Raw genomic sequence first — 16,452 nt, forward strand, 5'->3', positions numbered from 1 at the left:
GTTCTGTAAACACACAACACCTCGCTGCAAACACACCGAGGCTGCTACCATTTAAGCAAATAAATAACTTGTGCACTGGTTCATGTTCTATTAGAACCAAAACCAAGAAATAGCAAAGAATAAATAAAATAGTAATAATAATACTTCAATGTGCAGGGTGGAAGTTTAAAAACTCTTTCAAGGCTGAAGGAAAAAAAAAAGCAAAACACTGAAAACCCACAAAATTCTCTACAAATAGGGCTGATGTACGAGTGGAAAACAACTTGTGCTTAAGTCACACAAACCTTTTCTAGAGCAGGGAAGCGATGCCCTGCCATGAGGCTCTGGAAGAGGCACTGAACTGCCCCGTGCTGGGGAAGGGGCATGTGGGGCATCCTCCTCTCAGCTCCCCTCGGCACGCCACTCCCCTCAGCACTTCCACATGCCTGTCCCAGGGTGACCCAAGCATGTGTTTGTGCAAAGTGGTCACCGACATGAAATCAAACCGAAAGGTTTAAGCCAGTTTTGATACCCGAGAGCATGAGAATGCATCCAGCATAGTGAAGTTCTCCGGGGCTTATGTGCCAAGCTTATCAGGAGAAGCAACTATAGGCTTCCACCTAAAAGCTCATCTTAAGAGCAGCAGCTCAGAAATTCACAGAAAAAATAAACAACAAAACAGGCAGTGCTGCACACAGCAAGGGGACATCACACACAATTCAAACACCAAGAGTTCCTCAGCAGTCATATGATCCCAAAGCTGGTGGTTGCTCACAGAAGAGCAACTAGTGATTTACACAGAAACAGGATGCAGGCTAAAGGTAAGATTAGTTAAATCAAGACAAAAGGAGCTAAGTGATAACACTTACCAGCAAACATCTAGCCTAACAGATCCCTTTTGCTAAAAGCAATCTTGAAGAAACTTGTGTGCTACCATCACTCCTGAGCCCTAGTTTTATCCAACATCTCTTCGCTTTGTATTTAAAGCACGTAATTAAAAGACGTTAACCCCATGCTAACAGTGGGAATGCTTTGCTCTCTATCTTGTAAGGAAAAAAGGTGTTTTCAACACAAATTGTTATACCATGAGATGTGCAATAGTAGCACAGAGACCACACCTGCTCTGAGGCGAGAAAGCAAGTATCCTGAGCTTGGTTGTTACAGAGAGCTTTCTACAACAACAGTTCAATTTCTGAAGCCATTTCTGGTGTTTTTTAAGACAACAGTGTAGAATTAGGCTACTCAGTAGTGGCTCTGGGTTGTCCCAGTACTTGTTCCCCACTGGAGGGGATTGGGACCATGCTGTTATTTCAGGGCAATGTTTTGTGTCCATCAGCCTCCTGCAGCTCAGTGACACCAACCTGCTCCAGCTGCATTGCTCCCACCTTGCAAAACAGAGAGGTTCTCCATCACTGAAGTTCCTTTAAAGTAACTGTTTTGCTTCAAGTTTAAGCATTTCGTTGAGCTTAAGATACTGCGGTGCTTTCAAGTCATGGCTAACAAATAGGGAAATACTCACTTCAAAAGCGCAGGTAATGTTACTACCAATTTCCATATGGCAAGCAGATACTTCCAGTATCACGTTATAGAAAGCTTCTCTGTAAGAGCCAAGTTTCAACACGTGTACTACTCTGCTGTAAAAAAAAAAAAAAAAAAAAAAAAAAGGTTCTTTCATGAAAAGCTTTTGAGGAAGGCAGAACTGCTGCTCGTCCCTGAGCCTGTCACATCCAAATGACATCTTGTTGGAAAATGCCTGGTTTTGTTTTCATTTTTACCATCCAGCTGTGGCCGTTTTGCTAGCTTTATACTGAATCTCTCAAAGCCTTTTAGAATTTCCTGTTGTGCTGTGACAGCAGTTGAGTTATCTAGCACTTCTGAATTAAAAGTGATAAATAAAAGTTACGGACACCACACTACGCTAGGAATTGCCAAGAAACCGCAAAGGAGCATAGCTTAAAACTCCCAGACCCAAACTTAGTTTCTGTGAAACAAATCAGCTTTATTCTCAAATTTAGATAATTTTAGAATCTTTCAGAACAAACCTAGGCCTTAAAACAAGTAAGGAGAGGGGAAAAAATAAAATAAGCCTAGAAAACATTTTTAGGCGTGTTTATGTTATACTTGGTACAGAGCATTCCTCCCCACTGCTCCATGGTGGAGTGCTATTTCCAGGTTGGTGCCTAATGCTGCCCAAGAGATTTAGGCGTATTTTGCTCCTGGGTTTTGCAGCCGGTTTCATCATCTAGCTCCGCTGTGTAATTAAAATTCTTGTCAATCTATTTATATGCTAGCTTCTGCATCCACCTGAGCTCACTGGCACGAGCCTTTCCTGAGCCATTGTTTGGAAGCATCGATACCTTCGATTTAGATTCACAGGGTATGCGCATCACTATCCTTAGATATCCTTACCTCCATCAGTTTTTAAAATCTAAGCAAATTCAGCTTAAGCCTCTCTCTTGAGAGATCTAGAATTTCCACACCTCCTCCTGCTCGGAGGCTTCATATCCTGCCATAGCAACACATTGCATTCACCTACGCCAAAACCATTTTCTTGCAGTCTCGATTCAAAAAGCAACCCCAAAACTGGGAAAGCCCAGTTTCCTGCTTGAGGAAGCTCTGTAACACTTCCACTCAGCAGCAGGGAGAGCCCAGGAGGTGCTAATGCCCACCCACCAAGCAAGAACTCCACAGGAGAGCCAGAGAGGGACACCACCACCAAGCGAGGAGCACGCTTGCAGCCCCTATTTCCCTGCCCAGCAGAGTACACCAAATGAAAAGTGTGCAACTTTCAGCCTCGATGGCCAAGGGGCAGGCAAGCAAGCCTGAACTCAACAGCTTCAGCATCTTCATCCCTCCACAGAAGCATTCCTGGCAGGGCACACAATGCAGTTATCAAATATAAAGAAAAGGATCCTTCAGTGGGCAACTTGGCTTCATAAGGTCATCCTTGAGTGTTTTTAATCAAGAATACTAATGATACTAGTGAAAAAATAGGCATAGTGAATTTTCTGTCCCTGTACAGCAGGCTAGCAAAAGCAGTCCAGGCAGCAGGAGTTAAAGTTGAACGCTAGGTAGGTCTGAAGTTGGATAGGTCGCTTGGTGTCTCCTGCATTGATTCCACACCATCCACTCCTGGTTTTACAGCTGGCGTGTCCCGTGCATTAGCAGTCTTATTTTAAACCTTGGCACAGGCGGAACTTAAATAATCCATGGATTTAAAACATCCTTAGCGCTTACTGAGATGAACCTTAACAGCTTTCTGGGAGTAATAGGATTTATCAGGCCAAAAATTAAGGGGTTACAAACCCAAATTTTTGATTTATAGCATAAGCTCGTATTTCTTAATTTAAGTCCTAATGTGAGCCACAATATTGTCAGCCAGCTCAAATGTTATTTTTTCCAGCGCTGTATTTACAGTTCAAGGATTATTCAGAAGCACACGGCAGAAGCAGAGAAGCAGGCCAAATCCCTCAAAGTGAATCTTCCAGGAAGGGTTCAGAGAAGCCCAGGTTATCTGTCTTCAGAGGGGTTTTCAAAGTGGCACAGATTTAGCCATCCACGGGAACTCACGTAAGGAGAATCCAGGCTTTAAATCTAGGATAATAATCATTTTACCTTGTATATTCGCAAAACCTTGGGCACACGTTAGGAGGAAGACGGGTTTCTCTTCCACTGGAAGGCTGAACAAGGCACAGCTGAAGAATTTCGGTCTCCCTCCTGTTCAACCCACTATGGATTTGGACAGATCCCACAAAATGTCTTTCTTTCACACCGGCAGCACTGCTACCTGCTGGGCTGGGACAGCAGCGAGATGCACTGTGCTGCAGGGTGGCAAGCGGCCAGGCGCCGGCTCCTGTGTCTTCTCAGGCACTTGCAGGGTGGCTGGGCTCGTTACAGCATGCAGGTTACCATGAGGCAAGGCCCAGGAGCTCCCAGCACCACCACAGTGGCTGCTACCAGAGGAAATCTTCCACACAGCGCCCACCGGCAAGGTCGGCCGCAGCGGTAGGGACGTGCACGCAGATGTAGCACAACCAGGCCATGGCAGAGCTGGCTGATTCTCAGCTTAAAGCAAGCTGGGAAACTACAAAAGCTTGACTCCCACCTGAGGGACAAAGCTGGTACAAATGCTCTGATGTTCCCACTCCTCCTGGTCCTCCTCAGAAGCGAGCCTCACCGTAGTGGTGACATCCCCGGGAGCCTCCTGGTTCTCCCTCCAGATCCTCCTTCCCCACACAGATCCCTCACTGCCACACCTGAACTTTCTGTCATTATTTTCAGTTCCCTGAACAGCCTTCCATCACACATCTTTCAACGTGAGGGCACCGAGGTATCAGCATGCTGTCAGGCTGCAAAGAACCTTCCCCAGGACCATGGATGTGACTACCCTGACCAACAGCACCCAGCTTTGTCACCTTCAGATACATCTACTTTCGTCTTCAAAAGAGACCTACTGACCTCTAAATGCCCACACGTCTCCACCAGTCAACTTTCTGGATACTGTTTTGGCATATATAATATCTCGACCATTAAGTTTATTCATTTTTTTTCCCAACTTTGTTTTTTTCCCCAATTTGTTCTTGCATCAGTTGAAAACATACAGGATATTTTACTGAAAAGAGTTTAGAATTGCCAAGAATTGGTGAAAAACAAAACAAAACAAAACAAAAAACAACCAACAAACAGATAAATGCTGATGTAACAGCATGCAAAGATTATAAAAATAAGGTTAAAATACATGTATATAGTCAAGCATTGTTTGCTAGCAGTTCTCGCGCATGTTTAAATAACAGCACATGTTTGAAGCAAATACTGTCTTGTCACCACGTTATTTTAATCTCCTTGGGTAGTCATCTTATCAGCCCACAAACTTATATAACAACAAATCTAATCCCAAATACTTCTGAAGAACAAAGATGGAACAAACTGAAGCTATTTTGCTTTGTTAATACTCCAGTTTCCATATACACGGGTACCAAACATTTTCCTTACACATGCATTACACAGTTATCTTCATAACCTTTCCCTTCCCCTTTACCCACCCACCAGTATGTATGCTATTTCTATTGTATTTTTAAGCTGACTTTTATGTCTGTACCTTTGGGAAAAACCAGTATCAAAATGAAATTTAATTTCTTAAAGGGCACAGGGTTTTTGGTCCCAAGCTTCCCCACTGCAGAGCCTCTCCCCGTGCCCCACCTCAGCCCGGTTGCAGGGGTCAGGCCCACGCAGCTCTTCGAGGGGCTGTGCCACCAAAAACACCCTCAGTGCTGCACACACCCAGGGAAAAACGCCCAGCTAGGCACTTTGGGGAAAAAACAGCAAGAGACACTTGCAGAAATGGCTTTCCTTTTCCTGGATACACCCTGCGACTCCCTTTCATCTCCCACAGGCACACAGGTCAATACCTCGCTGAGAAGCATCCCTTCCCTGCAATAATCCTCCCCTCAAACAGAATTAGCTAGGCAAATGTAAACACCTTAGCCATGAATTAGTTGCCACATGTACCCAAACTACTGCTTCCAGGTCCTTACAGTGAATTTCTATACCGCATACATGGGATGGCTTCACGTCAAGCTCCGAATTTTCTGAGCTAGGCAGCTGGCCAGCAAGCGCCCTGCAGCATCTCCCTCCATCCCTTTTGAGAAATTACACTTAAGAGGTTCCCGATAAAGGCTTCACTAAATCCTGCCAATATTAGTCACACCAAATTATTGTAATTTGGTAACTGTTTGGAGTGCTTTCTACCCTGAAAACGCTACAAAGAAATGGCATGTTTCTACAAATAGACAACAACAAAAATATGTAAAATTTCTGGTGGGTTATTCTGCTCCAACAAGTTGATTCATAACGGTAGGGAACATTTTGTTCCTGCCGTTTTCATTCCCTTTGGAACCAGGAAACCTCCCCCCACAGCCAGCTAATAAACATAAGAAAAATTAGTCCTGACTGAGCTACGTTTTAGTGCCTGTATCCAGCCCTTGGGGTGTGGTGTTTTTTTGTTTCAAACACCCATTCTCCGTGGATATCTGCAGAAGTTTAGAAATACTCCTCTTGGTGCCTTTGAAAATTAAGCTATATTTGCATTAAAAGAAAAACAAAACAAAAAACAAAACAAAACAAACAAAAAAAAAACAACCCTTCAACAAAGGAACTCAACATGGCTTAAGAGCGTGTCATCGCAGAACAAGCCTCGTGCTTCCAGGAGGCTTTTCCCCAGGGCAGGCAGGGCTGATGCTTGTCTGCCGGGATACATTACCTGGGGAGCAACACAACCCGGCCAGGAAGACAAAGGAGAGAGAAAGATTTCTGCAGGGAAAAAAAGGACAGCCAAACAATAAGGGCTAGGAGACTACATCAGCAGGTTATTACTCGGTTTTGGCCACGTTGGAGAGGGACACCGCTGAGATTTCTGCAGAGGTTTTTGGAGTCGTGAAGTCCAAAAGATTAAGCTGTCAATAAGAGGTCTGCCAGAAATTTGCAGAGCAGTACTTTAACAGCAGCAGCACTATTCACAAGGTAAAATAAACCACAACTACAGACACCGGCTATCCCATATTGAGATCAGAAGCAAAAATTTACATGTTTTGATTTCGTAGCAACCCTTCTCTGTCACATATTGTTACTCTTAATGTGCTACGACTGAAGTTGATCGTTTACATTCCCGAGGAAATATCCTCGAGTAAATCGCACCTGACTCCATTCAGCTGAGATCCACGGCAGGTTTCTAAGCGCACCACACATGCAGCACGCAGACTACTGATAAAAGCAGGAATCTGCATCTTTTTAATCACCCTAATTGTTACGCAGAATACTTTAAAGGCACTCATCAGTGTAATACACAGATGCAAAGTTTCTTCAGCAGTAAAAAAAATAAAAAATGAAAATATCTAAGCAGTTGCCTATGCGAATGACATATTTTCAAGGGAGAAGACAGAAGCTCAGCATAATTTAGTTTAAGAAAAAAAAGGATTTGACTGCAGAAGACAGAATTAGAGATCCACCTTGGATCCTATGCAGCAGGGGAAAGGAAAGTGGCAAAAGGCGAGGATTTCAGCAGGGCTTCAGGGAAGCATGAACTGCACGGCCAAGCACCTCTACTGGGCTCAAAATGAGCTTAACAGATGCTGGTAATAAAGGGAAAGAGTTTTGGAAAAGTCCACAGTTTCAGGAGGAGTAGCCCTGCTTTATAAGTGTTTCAGAGTTGGTACCAAACGTGGGATATATCCATTTGTTTCCATCTCCTTGAGTTTCCAAAAGGGCTTACCATCAGGTATTGGGCTCCTCATGGGAACTAAGCCGAGAGAGGTAAGAGAAGAGGTTTCACGTGGACATGCAGAGGGTGGAAAAACAGAAGCAGGGTAAGGATAAAGGTAAACAGTCTCTCTTGGAGCAACCAGAAGTCACCAGTGAAGTTCAGCAGCAACCTGTGCTCAGACTCAGGCTGCCTGAGATGCTCACATGAGACCTGGAAAGGGCACGGAGCAACGGGCCGAGGAAGTTTGCTGATGAAACATTATTCGGGCGGCAAGGACAGGATGTGAAGGATTCCAGACAATCCTGCGAGACTGAGTCAACAGCATAGAGATGAGAACTAATGCAAATAAACACAGCAGATGGAAGGACACGGACATGGGAAAGGCACAACCGCAGCTTTACGTGGCTGATAGGCCCCAAAATGATCGTACGCTGGAGCAACATCGCGAGGTTACGACTGCACGCATCCATGAAATGAGCTCATCAGCAGCCCCAAAAGCTCATCAAACGTTATAAATCGCTACGAAAACAAAGTACGGTTATGTCACTGCACAGCCCCAGAGCTCACCTACTTGCTGAAAACTGCATGCAGTCCCGATCCTCCCACCCTAAAAGGATCTTTAGAGGTAGGAAGGACTCCTGGAAAGGGCACTCAAACTCAGGGACAGCCTCTGTTCAAAGAACAGCTGAGTAAGCAGCTCTTCAGTCAGGTAAAACTACAAATGGAGGAGGAAGACAGAGGACTACAAAGTTATAAATGTCATAATGCAGGATCTCTCACTGCCTCTGCCACATGGGAGCTACGAGCCACCAGAGAAAGGAATCCAGCAGAGAAGAAACAGGAGGAGGGAGTTCTTACACAACCAGAAGCAGGCCTGCAGACAAGCTGTGCTCCTGGGCAAAGGCCGTGGAGGCTGCAATACAGTCCCGGGGGGCTGCAGACAGATCAGACGAGGATTTGGAACAGAAGGAGGCTGAAGGTGAAGGAGTTGTTTGTTTATTTTAAGAAGGAAGCTAAAGCAGAACAGTACACAGAGCACTCCCAACTCCTCACAGCTACGGGGCAGCAGCCAGCAGTGCTCACCCACAGAGAGATGAGGACAGTGACACGGGTCCAGAGGTGCTGGGATGCTGCCCATCAGGGCTGGGGGCCATCAGCCCATCGAGCTGCAGAAGCATTTGGAGACACATGGGAGGTGCTGCTCAGAGATGAAGCCAGCTGAGTGCCACGTGGCTGGGTCGAGCCCCAGCTGGCTACCGGGGCAGACAGGTGAGGCCTCGGCCCACCACTGCTGCTCTTCCTTTTTTATATTTATTGCATCTTCTGGAAGCTGTCATGTACTTCTGACAGTCACAGGACCTATTACGCAGGATCTGCAGCTGGTTGTGTTTTGTGCTGCACACCATATTTTTAGAATGGCCTACAGACTTCTCTATGAGTTGGACTGCTATAACCACCACTCAAGATAACTCTCAGCTGTTCTGAGTAACAGCAAATGAAACAAACCTGCAGACAACTACATAAACTAGACTTGTCTTCAAAGTTACTTTCAAGCCCTCCAGTCACAGCGTAGCTGGGAACACTGGTCCCAATTCACACCATCTGGATCAGCTGTCCCCTCCCAACTCCTGCTTTTACAGGATTTAACAATTTCTTCAATCAAGAAACACTTTTTCTGTGGTTTATTTTGTAACCTGAAGAATAAACTCAAACAGCTGTGATACACAAACTAAAAAATAGTCTTTTGCACAATTTTCACAATGAAAAATAGACATTTCCCCATAATCAGATACTGCTGCAAGCCAATACAACATTTTGGAGGAAAGAAAACCTAAACTTGTAAAATATTTCAGGAAGCAGCCACTAAGCACATCACAATCCTTTCTAAGCAGTGATACAAACCGTAAAGTGAGCAGTTTATTCTGATGTCAGTTCTGAATGTCAGATTTTTAAAATAAGAAACATTAACACAGAAAATCTATACTTGGTTAACTCACACGTACAGAAAAGGTTTCCCTGAGTCACCGAGCCTCAGCTCTTAATGCCACAGAGCCAGGCACATGATACAAACTTCCTCAATATATCTTTAAGAGCCAGCCAGGGGTCTTGCTCCCACTTCTCCCCTTTGAAGGTCATTCCAGAACCTCACTCCATTTAGGGAAGAAACGAAATTCCAGCCGAAGTTTATTCATGCCAGTTTACATCCATTTGTTCTCTTGCCAACATTGTTCTTTAGTTTAAATAGCTCCTCTCTGTTTCTACTGTTTATATCCCTGCTGTATCTGCAGATTGCAATTGTATCCCCTCTCAGGCCTCATTTCCTAGGCTAGACGAGCCAGGCTTTCCTTGTCTCCTCTGGTGCGATTGTTTCTTTACCCCAGCCACTCTCTGCACCTGCTCCACCAGAAGCACAAGTGACAAGATGTGCCCGATAACCCCCGGAGCTCCCACCCATCCCACCAGTCCTTCCTGCCAGTCTCCTGCCCAACACGCCCCATCATTTGTCACCTTCTCCATGGCAGCAGGACAGCAGCAGTTTAGCAAGTAAGGAGCTAACGTGCCCTGCACATCTCCTTCTGCTCTGGTGTTCCCAGCAGCTGAGTTCCTTGCTTACAGCACAGGACAGAGGCAAACCCTTGTCTTCTACCCAAAGGAGCCATACGGGTGGTATAGTCTCTTTTCAGCATGGATTTCAAGTGGGATTGCACATCCTAGGTCAGAGCTTCTGTAAAACACAGATCTGCCATCTGATGGAGATGCAATCAGTTGATTACCTACCATCACCTACCAACTACCAGGATTCATTGTGGCCTTCTCCCAGCCCCTGGTAAGAAATCCTTACAGCAGGCAATCTCAAGCACTCACATTCCTCCTAACCAGCTCCTCAAGTCACAACTCTCTTCAGCTCCAACACTGCACCAGTCCTCACTACACACCCCCAAGCATTTCCTAAGCACGTCACTCTCCCTTCTGACCAAGGGAACAGCAGAATCCACCCAGTGCCCCACCAAAATTGATCATTTTTGCTCACTGGCTCCTTAGCTGCAAAATTGAAAACAACAACAATAACCCAGGCTTGCAAGTTGTGCATCCCCTCTGCTAAGAAATGTCTCCCACACCGCTGTGACCCACTGCTTAGACCTTCTCCTTCATCACAGAGGATGAAGTTCACTTGGGCTGCCTCAGTGTTAAGAACAGTCATAAATTTCTGGTAACATGCAACAAAACTTGTATTCTTCTTGAAGAGTCCTCTCCAAATCTTGATTTCCCTTAAACAACCAGAAAAAAAAAGAAAAGCCCTAAAGTGCTCCATCGCACGCTCATTGCTGCAAGGGAAGAGTCAAAACACCCGTGCTTAGCTTGGCTGCTTTCAGGAAAGAAGTTAACCAGCCAAGATTTTGCCACAAGGTCACCGCACGAGGATGTCTCCCCCTCCGAGTGCTCCAGCATCCGCACACCCTCCAGCTGAACCTAGGCAGAAAACACTTTCAACCGCAAGGCAGCCAACTCGCTGGGGCTTTTGGAAAGCACCAGAGCATCAGGCAGCAGGGTGGTGGCGTGTGGGCTGCAGAAGGAGCCGGAGGGACCCGGTGAGAAGCCGGAGGGCACGGCACGCCCGGAGCTGGCCCCCGGGGCAGCGCCGCGCAGCGCAGCGCATCCTGCCCGGAGCCCAGCCCGCTGCGGGCAGTGCCCTGCACAGCCTGCGGCACGGCAGCAGCACAACTGCGCCCTGCAGGCGGTGTGCGCTGCAATATTTGGTGCTGGAGGGGCAGAGCCACAAGGCTGAGCCCCAGCAGGACACCGCCAGCAAGCCCCCCCGCACCGCCCGACATTAACGCGGCTCCGCGCTGCGCCCCGAGGGCTGCTCCCCCCCGGCTCCCACCCGCACGGCCCCCGAGCAGCAGTAACCAGCGCTGAAATCGCGGGAAGCCCCGAAACCCACCCAAATCTCCCCGGGGGAAGGCTCCGGGGCTGCCCGGGAGCCCCGCACCGCCCCAGCCCCGCCGCGGGGAGCGCGCACCTGCCCTGCCCGCAGCACCGCACCGCACCGCGCCGCTCCCGAGGCGCCCGGAGCCCGCTGCGGGATGCAGCCAGCCCTCCGGAAACGCTTCCCAGCCTTACCCAGGAAACGATTCCGGCCGCCGGCCGCCACCGCCGCCCCTCCTCTTCTCTCCTCTCCTCTCTCCTCCCGGCTCCTCTCCCTCCTCCCTGGCCGCCGCCCAGCGCCGCGGCCCGCAGGGGGCCGGCCGGGCGGGGCGGCGGCGGCGGAGGGCGCACAACATGGCGCCGCCGGTGCCTCGGGGCGGCCGCCTCCCACCTGCGGCTCCGGGAGCGGCTCCCGGCCGCCAAGGAGCTTCCCCCCGGGGCTGAGGTGGCTTCCAGGGCAGGTTTCCCGACCCCCAGGGGCTAGGGGTTGTGTGGGGAGGCGGCGGTGGTTTGTGCTGCCCCCCGGGAGAAGGGAGAGGCAGGCGGCTGCTTGACAAAGGCAGCGCGCTGGGGGTGCTCCAGGCAGCCCTGTGGTGGTGGGGGGGCTCCAAAGGCACCCAGCCCGCACAGGGGGAAAGGTCCAGGGTGTGCTCCCAGACGTGGAAAATGAGCAAAAGGAGCAGTCCTGGAAACCTCGAGGCTTTAAGGCACCTGCAGAACAACAGGAGCAGGTTGCGAGTGAAGCTCTGGGTGCATCTGGAGAGGAAGGAGCAGGGGATCACAGCGACGTTGTGGGGAGTTAGTAGCGAGGCTTAAAAGAGCACACCTATGAGAAGCTCCTTCTGTTTAAAGCCTTACCAAATACTTGGGGTTCTGTGCTTTCAACGTAAGCTTTTGAGGTTACAGGGGAAAAAAATACTCATTACTGAGGCAAAAAAATAAAATGACATAGTAGTTGAGTGGCAACTGCAAGCAGATCTTTCATTCTTCCACCTAACAATCTTACAAAGACTGGAAAAGCAGGTGCAAAACAATCACTAATAAAATACAGTGCCACATCAGAGTAACCAAAGATGCCCTAGGAGGTCAAAGAAGACAGTTACAATAATGAAATGGCCAGGCTGATTTTTCTCTTAAATTAAAACACATTCAGCAATCCTATTAAGAGTGCCCAAGACCATTTCAAAATTTATTGCACCATTTCTAATGGTGAATCTATTAATCTAGAAGGGATGTTTTTTTTCTATGCATTTCCAGAACCTTCACTATTTTGTTTTCTGGGTTTATAACTATGCCCCTAACAGCAGAACTTGGATGGACTGACTATAATTATAGGGACAATTAAGATGAATAGGAATATAACATCTTTAATTAGAAATATTCGTGTTTTTAGCAGGTCATACTGACATCCATCAGCCTAAAGAACAGAAAAAAAAAAAAAAAAAAGCAATTATGAGCACTACTGTGATGAACAAGAAGAAACGACAATTAGACAAAGATGTCATAGTTCAGAGCAAAGCACTTGGAAATTATACTTAATCACTTAACACTTACTCCTAAATTTATTCTTCTTGTTTACAGTGGTACTTGCATTTTTCTCAAATGTGGACATGAGTTAGTCAAGATTTGTATAAAAAGAACAACACTTCCTTATGCTAAGACTCACATTTTAATTCACTCTTTCAGATCCAGAACTATGGTGGACATCCAAAGAAAACCCTCCAAATAGTCCTAATTATCTGTGATAGAAATGTATCATCTTGATCAGCTCAGGAAGGACTGATGACCTCCTGAGACATCCAAAGGTGATTCATCGAATTCCAATGTCTGCAAATCAGGGTGCATTCCTCTCCAAGAAAGCACATCGTCCAGCAGCAGGGAAAGCCTTTATGCAGAGACTTTGAGGGCATAATGGAGCAGAACTCTCTCTGGAATTTGCACTTCATCTATCGGAGAGATGCAAGGCAACTGTTGGGTTACCCAAGATTATGAGTGAATAGCCTATTAATATGTTCTCCTGACATCAGTGGCCAAGCAAGACAGTCATAAATTCACATTCCTTTGATGAGAAGTGTAAAAGCACTGCATTGTGGTTTTTGCTATGTGGTTAAAAATATGATTAACATTTAGTTATATGGTCCATATAATGCACTTTGGTTTGCAGTATAGTAAGCAGAGTCATAAAAATGAAGTGTTGAGGAAACTAAATAAGGAATTTCATATACATCCTAAATGGACAGCAGCTCAATACACTCAGACTTCTCTGAAACGTTTCCATGTGGATATACTGCTTGCATAGGCTCGGCCAGTCTCATCAAATATAGATCTCTTGTTTTAGAGCAATCTGATGTGTTAACTTTCCGAGTACAATGAAATGGCTCCTGCAGTTGCGGGCTAAAGGTACTGATACGAAGCCCTTACTACCTCTTTTTGTAAGCCACAAACATCCACTGAAACAATACTTCTAAACATTACAAATAATAAGAGGAGAGGCCTTTCTATATTACCAGTTCATAACCAAATCATTTCATCATCATCTTGCTGTCCCAATGTTTGAACTACGAATGCAAATTGCAAATTTATTTTGGTCAATGTCCATCTGACTTTGCAACAAGGAATGAGCGACCATCTGAGCTTCCAGTGGCAAATAGCTGCCTGCACACTAGCTTCCTCAGTGCAGCATGGGTTTACAGATCCTTCTCTGAGATTGACTGTGCCTCTGATTGCCCTCTCAGGAGAAGTTAATACAGTTTCTTCCTCTGCCTTATTTTATATCCCAGCTTTTTACTTAAGGGTTATTCCCTGTAGGGGGATAGTTAAAGTACGCACCAATCCTGTCTCATGAGAAACGGTTTCTCTCTGCAGATGAAAGTAGAAAAGCGGTGAATATGGAATAAGCAAGACTACCATCTAGCGGTGCAATCGTGGTTTAATATTTCAGAGGAACCTACACCATCAAATAACCTTTCACTGAATATATTATTCCAAAAACTGAGCTTAACATAGAAACTTAATGAGGAAAATTCAGTTATAGCAGAACAGTAATTTGCTTTGGAACTGAGTCTCTAACATTTTCACACTGATCACTGTATTATCAAGTCTCCATCTCAAAATGCTAAATCAGATAAATTTCCCCAAATAAAGAACGCCACCACACGCACATACAGCTAGAAGATTCAAGAATTAGACTCACAGGATATCTCTCTTCATTACAGGCTTATGATCTTTGAGATATTTTACTAGATGTAATTCTCTGATCCATCCTTTCCCTGTCTGTTGTACAGTGGTATACAGGGATTTCCTGACAGTGAGGTGAAGGAAAGGCGACCAACCACTCATCAAGTCTGGAGCAGCTCCATTTTTTATCATTACAAGTTTTGGGGGAGGCAAGCAGGATGATGGTGTTGGCTTGAAAACTATAGCAATATTTGAAACAAACAAACAAAAAACCCACACATTTAAAATGGAAGAACCAGAAGACTTTCAGCGTGTGATCACTGCAGGAAAACAACCCATTTTGGACTTCCTTCTAGCTAGAGCAGCCAAGTGAGGGAAAACAGTAAGAAAAGATGCAGAATTTTTAAATCCTACAACAGCTGCTTAGGCACTGGGATGGAAGGGCTGACTTTTCAGCAAGCTCCATTTACTGTTTTTTGTGTCTCTGGCACACAAAAAAATATTCCAAAGTCCTAAGAAAGCAAGGGCTGTAATTAGTCAAATAAAGAAAATAGCTCAAATTTGCAAAGCTAAAAGGTATCTAGTCTTGCCTTGGATGCTTAAAACGAATGCAAGAAATATAGCTCTGCTTTGTGATGGCCACTGACACACGATCTACAATACTTTTCTATATCTGAAAAGCAGGAATACAAGACAAAGATTTGGGAATGCTGCTTGCCTTTCAGACTACATTTTTTCCTTATTTTGAGAATACGCCAGCAGCTGCTGGCTTTCAGCCCCGGCCCTCTCACACCTTGGAACTTTTGCTGGAAGTGCTGCTGGTTCCGCTCCTGATGGACATCCAAGGTGGTGCAGCAGGGTAGCTCCCAGCGAGGCCATCAGCAAACCCAGGTCTCAGGTCAGAATGGCTATCCCACTCATTTTCCATATATATGCCTGTTTACACATTCACATCCACTAATAAACACGAATTAAGTGGTGAAAAAGCTAAGACAAAGATGGAAACAGTAAGCTTACTAACAGGAGAGCTTTGTCTCTGAAGCAAGAGACAAAAGTCCAGTGTCTAGTGTGCTAAATACAGCCAGAAAAACCCAGGCTGCAAATGCACTCGATGGGAATTTTGCCCTGTGTGTACAAACATACCCTGGAAAGAGTGGCATGTTTTGCATTTGTATTTACAGCTGCAGAATGCGATACAGTCCCGTTGTTTTTCTGATCCATGCTGCAGTTCCCCTCACCATGTAAATATTTTTCTCCACTGATGTGTTTCTGCATGCACATTCCTAAACCAAACACCTCCACTGAAACGAGTAAGGCTTGAGGGCCAAACGATGGTGTTCTTCATCCTTACATGTGGCCTCGGTAAGCATTTCAAAACAGTGCTTGTTAGACTGATCTTCAGGAAAACACTTCCTCCATCAGCAACAAACACGAAACATTTCTCTTGAAGGTGGGGGATTGGAATCGATCTCCTCCTTGAAGAACGTGGAAAAATTCCTGGAACAGAGAGGACGAAAAGCCTCCCTCTGCTCCCCACTGCTGATGCTCTGAGGTAGATGCAAAGGTGGCACCACGGATTTCTGCTCTGAGAGCAGCTCAGAGCAAAGGCAGGCCTAGAAGGGACAATTGGTCTGGTTTCACTGTGTTTTAATGCTCCTTGCTTGCAGTTGAACCAGCCACAGCCAATAACTTTCCTCCAGTGGCATGCCCTGGGGAGACAGAGTGGTAGGGCCCTGGTGCTGCCGTGTCCCCCAGCCGGTGAAAGCTCCACGTCCAGCACAACTGCTTTCCATTAGCAGTTCCCTGGGTGGTCACCATCTGTAGAAGACTTTGCGACAGAATTAAAGCTGAACCAAAGGGGTATGATCTGCCAGATGTACTTCTGGAAAGTGGTTGTAAACATGGGGTTAAGTCTCTTGCTCTTACATATTTTGAAATCAAAGCCTTGTCTTACAAGTACAAGTGAATAGCTACTGTTAATTTGTAATTAACGCGGGAGCTGGTTCCGTTTAGCAGATCAGAAGAACAGTGCAGTTCTAGGCCTGCGAGGCTTTGCATCTGCTGCAGTCACACTGAGAAAGCGTCAGAGCTGTGCTGCTCTGAGTCATTCC

General features: G+C 46.1%; 1 protein-coding gene and 1 long non-coding RNA gene across 18 annotated transcripts in view; one reads left to right on the forward strand and one right to left on the reverse strand.

Moving 5' to 3' along the window:
- Positions 1-11,487, reverse strand: part of APBB2 (amyloid beta precursor protein binding family B member 2) — a 159,618-nt gene extending 148,131 nt beyond the window's left edge. For 12 of the 17 annotated variants that reach the window (XM_084516501.1, XM_084516514.1, XM_084516500.1 and 9 more), the window contains exon 1: positions 1,499-1,613. The gene's annotated coding sequence lies outside the window, so the exon portion shown is untranslated. Of the gene's footprint in view, positions 1-1,498; positions 1,614-11,180 lie in introns of those variants that run through there. The other 5 variants (XM_084516510.1, XM_084516503.1, XM_084516506.1 and 2 more) reach the window with 3 other exon arrangements.
- Positions 11,488-11,498: 11 nt separating this feature from the next.
- LOC311435477 lies at positions 11,499-13,372 on the forward strand. The gene is made up of 2 exons (XR_014692141.1): positions 11,499-11,621; positions 12,851-13,372. It is a non-coding gene; the product is annotated as an uncharacterized lncRNA (long non-coding RNA).
- Positions 13,373-16,452: the final 3,080 nt, after the last annotated feature.

This window comes from Aythya ferina (assembly GCF_964211825.1).
Source record: "Aythya ferina genome assembly, chromosome: 4".
NCBI classification, from domain to species: domain Eukaryota; kingdom Metazoa; phylum Chordata; class Aves; order Anseriformes; family Anatidae; genus Aythya; species Aythya ferina.